This window comes from Rattus norvegicus, chromosome 13 (genome assembly GCF_036323735.1).
Source record: "Rattus norvegicus strain BN/NHsdMcwi chromosome 13, GRCr8, whole genome shotgun sequence".
NCBI lineage: Eukaryota > Metazoa > Chordata > Mammalia > Rodentia > Muridae > Rattus > Rattus norvegicus.
This window is the reverse complement of record NC_086031.1, coordinates 35,257,879-35,262,742: the sequence shown is the minus strand read 5'-3', so window position 1 is coordinate 35,262,742 and position 4,864 is coordinate 35,257,879. Positions and strand designations below refer to the sequence as shown.

Here is a 4,864-nt window from a genome sequence, read left to right as displayed (position 1 = left end):
CATTCTCTTCAGACACGCCAGAAGACGGCATGGAATACTATTACAGATGGTTGTGAGCCACCTAGTGGTTCCTGAGAATTAAACTCAGGACCTCTGGAGAAGCAGTCAGTGCTCTTAACCGCTGAGCCATCTCTCCAGCAGCCTCTGAGGACTCAGCAATAAATAAGACATTTATACCAATCCCTGAGACTCGGGGAATATCACAAAAGAGGGGCAGAAAGAATGTGAAAGCTGGAAGATTGGGAGAAGGGCTAATGGGAATGACACACTCAGTGCAGATGTGACCTGACGGCCACTGTGAATGCACCAGGCCTGTCAACAGTTGATCATGGGTGGGAGAGGGTCTCAGGACCCCCTTCTTCTTCCTACTGAACTGTCATCGGCTACTGATGTGTTCTTGGAGAAGGGCAGCCATCCCTTCTATTCAACTGCATAGTCACCACTGAGAACACCAGGGTCCTACCTACAGATCCAAACCTATGGTCACAGAGATAGCGCCTGTTAAGCACAGTGTGTCATAGAAACATAACAGCATAAACATGAAAAAGAGACTTATAAGGAAGGGACAGCAATAGGAAAGAGACTGGAAGTGTGGTGAATGTAATCAGAATGGATTTATCTTACGGTTTGCATTGCTGTGAACAGACACCATGACCAAGGCAACTCTATAAAGGACAACATTTAATTGGGGCTGGCTTACAGGTTCAGAGGCTCAGTCCATGATCATCAAGGTAGGAACATGGCAGCATCCAGGCAGGCATGGTGTTGGAGGAGGAGCTGAGAGTTCTACATCTCCAACTGAAGGCAAGCAGAAGACTGGCTTCCAGGCAGCTAGGACAAGGGTCTTAAAGCCCATGCCCACAGACACACTTCCTCCAACAAGGCCACACCTCCAAACAGAGCCACTCCACAGGACTATGTCTGACATTGTCAAAGAACAAATTTAGTAAGAGTTAATTTCTAAAATGATACAGGTATCACATAAAGGTTTGAAAAAGTAAATGATTTACCTGAGCTACTTTGCACAATGACTTCCTTGTAATACTTCACACAGTGACTAGAGTCTTTCTGTATCTTCCTCCCCTCTCTTCCCCAAGACAGTGTCTCATGTATCCCAGCCTGGCTTTGAACTCACCGTGTAACTGAGGATGACCTTGAACTCCCAACTCTTCTACCTCCACCTCCTGAATGTTGGAATCATAGCTGATGCCCACCGTCTGGTTTCCATGGTGCTGGACACGGAACCTAGGGCTTTGTGCGTGCATGGCACGTGCTCTGCCTAATGAGCTGCACCCCCAATCTGTCCTCCCTTCTCCCTTTCTGGTTGTTTACATCTTTTGGCTTCACAGTCACAGATACATTTTTTTCATCCTGCAAGGCTACCTGTCTTCCCTGTTCCCCTGTAACACCCAGAAATGGCCTGTCTCTGTGAACTGGTGTCAAGGCTTTTCCTTCCTTCTTTCCTCTCTGTCTGTCTGCCTGTCTGTCTCTTTCTTTTTCTTTCTCCTCCTGTCTCCCTCTCTCCCTCCTGCCCTTTTTCTGGTTTGCTTGGTGTCAGTCAAGCCCACTGGGCAGCATCACGGAGAGCCCTGGACACACCCACTGGAAGCTTACCATCTAGTGGGGAAGCATAAACAGTCATCCAGTTCCATCCTGCCCTCCCCTCCCCTTGCTCCCCTCTCCGCCACTCCTTCTGACCTGTGTCCTCCCCTGCCCTTCATCCCAGTTTCCCCTCCTCGGAGATCCGAGATCCGGAGGCCTGAGAGACCTGGGCCTGAGGCAGAAGCACAGCTCAGAAGCAGCTTCTTCAAGTAGTTAATGTCTGCGAGCGATGAAACGGAAAACCAGCCTGATAAAATAATATTAAGGATCATCTGGAAGAGCACACAAGAGCAATGATACCAAGCAATGAATGCTTTTTAATAAAGCACGAAAGATCACCACCAGAGACAGGGGAGGTCTGGAGAGATGAAAGGCCCCATAAATGTGGCTGATGTGGTCCGCGTACATTTTCTTTCTTTCCCTTTTTATTAATTTTTATTAGTATACGAAGTATTAGCCTTTAGGGCTGGAGAGAGGCTCAGTGATTAAGAGCATTTGCCACTGTTGCACAAGCCCAGAGTTCAGTTCCCTGGACTGTGTCTGGTGGCTCATAGATGCCTATTACACTAACTCTGGAGGATCCAACACCCTCTTCTGGCTTCTGCAGGCACCTACATACCTATATTCACACACACACACACACACACACACACACACACACACACACACACACAATCTTAAAATAAAGCAAAAAGCACCCAAAGTATATGGTATATTCAATATAATCTGTTTCTGTCTCTTTTCCCGTTGTTTCTCCAGTGGCCCTGTACCCCTCACATCCTCACACTCTCAGCAACGCCTCTTCAGTCGTTCCCTCATCTCTCTTTCTCAGCACCTCTTTCCCTTCCTCTTGTGATCTTCTGTCCAGTCTCTGAGCCTACAGTCACCTTCTCACATTCATAAATATAAATACTGAAAGCTAGGCTCCATGCATGAGAGAGAACATGCCATGATTGTTTTTCTTAGCCTGGGTCATCTCACTTCATATAATACTTTCCAGAGCCATGTATTTTCTCGAAAATTTCACTTTTCTTCACAATTGAATAAGAGGCCATTGCGTTTCTGTTGGCAGACACTGTAGTGGTTTGAGCATGAAATGTCCTTCACAGGCTCAGGTAGTTGAACCCTTGGTCCCCAGTTGGTGATGCTGTTCGGGAAGTTGTAGGATCTTCAGTAGGTGCAGCCTTGATGGACGAAGTGCTTCACTGGAGGTGGGTGTTGGGGGTTTATAACTTTGCCGAAGTTCCAGTTTCCTCTCTCCGCTTCCAGTGTACTGCTGAGATGTGATTTCCAGATTATCAACCTAAGCACCCTGCCTTCCCTGCCATTGTGGACATCTCGCCCCCAGAGAACCATAACGTAAAATAAGACTACTCCTTAAGTTGCCTTTGGTCATGATATTTTGTCACAGCATAAGAAAAGTAGCCAATACAGTCATCAAGTCTGGTTCCATTATTCATGACTGTGAACAACGCCACAACAAACATGGACGTTTATTGCAAGGAGCACGCATCCCAGTAGTAGGACACAGAGCCCTTCGGGACTCAGGAATGGTAGAGCTAGGCCATCGAGACGATATATTTTTAAATCATTGATTTAAATTTATTATATGTATTTATGTATGTATTTTAGATGGGGGGATGCAGATGCCACAAGGCTTGTGTGGCAGTCAGAGGACAGCTTTCAGGAGTTAGGTCTCTTCTTCCACCTCGTGTGGCCCACTGACAGAACTTCGGTTGTGAGGTTTAGCAGGAAGTCCCTTTATCCTCTGAGCCATTTCTCTGTTTACTTTTAATTTTTAGGTACCACCATACTTTAAATATTCTCTCAAATCAAAAATCCAAACTCTGTGGGGTGCTGCGTAACCATTCTCACTAATGGTGTGGTTTGATCTGTGAGTCTCCTCTTGCCAGTCTTTGTTCACCCTTTTCCTCCTGCCAGGCATGCCTCTCACTTCCTCTCCCTCCACTTTCTCTGTGAAATCCGAATATTTAAGTCCAAGGTAGAAGCAAGCTTGTCCCCAAGAAGCATGCTCTACCCCCTCAGCAAAAGAGCTTCCTTCCCAGAAAGCAATAATCTTTGGCGGTGTCTCTAAATTGGTCAGCACATGTCACTGCTACCTGGTTACTCAATGAATGTATCTGGTCTGTAGCAGATGGAAGGATCTTGTCCTAGTTAGCTTTAACTGCCAACTTGACACAATCTAGACATCACCAGAGACGAGAGCTTCAGTTGAGGAATTCCACTGATCACATTGGCCTGTCTGTGGGGATTCTGTTGATCACATTAGCTTGAGTCTGTCTGTGGAGTACTGTCTCCATAGTTGGTTGGCATAAGAGGATCCAGCTCCTCTCACTGCGGGCAGCCCTATTCCTTGGCTAGGTGGTCTAGGACGTACAAGGAAGTTAGCTAAGCATTTAAACTAATATATAATCACATAAATGCCAAGAACCCTCTAAAAGTGGATAATTTCTGAGCCCTGGAGACATCTCAGCTAGTAAAAGGACTCATCACAGGAACCTGATGACCTGAGTTTAATGTCGAGGACACACTTAATGAAAGGAGAGAACAAACTTCTGAAAGTTGTCTTTTGACCTCCATATGTGCCATGGCACACACGCACACATACACACATACATAGATACACACACACACACACACACATACACATACACACATGCACACATACATACAAACACATACACACAGACACACACACACCACATACACACAGAGAAATACACACAGACCCATCACACACACACACACACATACATACAAACACATGCACACAGACACAGACACACACCACATACACACAGAGGAATACACACAGACCCAACACACACACACACACACACACACACACACACACACACGTGTATCATGTATAGACACAGGCACACAACTGAATTGTTAAAAGCAGATGATTTCTATGAAAGCATACATATATAATGTATCCATGTAGAAAATGCAGTTCCATTAGCCCTTAAAGAACTAAAATCTAAGACTGTTAAGATATAGTATTGTACAGCAAACAAACATTTTTCTAATGACAAATTGGCTTTGGCACAACTGAAAAAAATGTCCTCACTTTTTCTTCTCTTCTCTCCATCTCTCTGTCTCCGCCCCTCCCCCTCTCTCTTTAAAGACCACCACTAAGGGTACAGCTACCCATTATATCTCTCTTAGGTACAATATAGAGATATGAAAAAAAAAGACATAGTCGCATTGTTCCTACATTATAAGTCAGTTATTAAAT

General features: G+C 45.3%; 1 long non-coding RNA gene across 1 annotated transcript; it reads right to left on the bottom strand.

The window, feature by feature from the left end:
* Positions 1–664: 664 nt before the first annotated feature.
* LOC134481622 (uncharacterized) lies at positions 665–4,226 on the bottom strand. Its single transcript, XR_010057326.1, has 2 exons — positions 1,699–4,226; positions 665–921 (listed from the first exon to the last, which is right to left on the bottom strand). It is a non-coding gene; the product is annotated as an uncharacterized LOC134481622 (long non-coding RNA).
* Between the last annotated feature and the right edge of the window lie 638 nt (positions 4,227–4,864).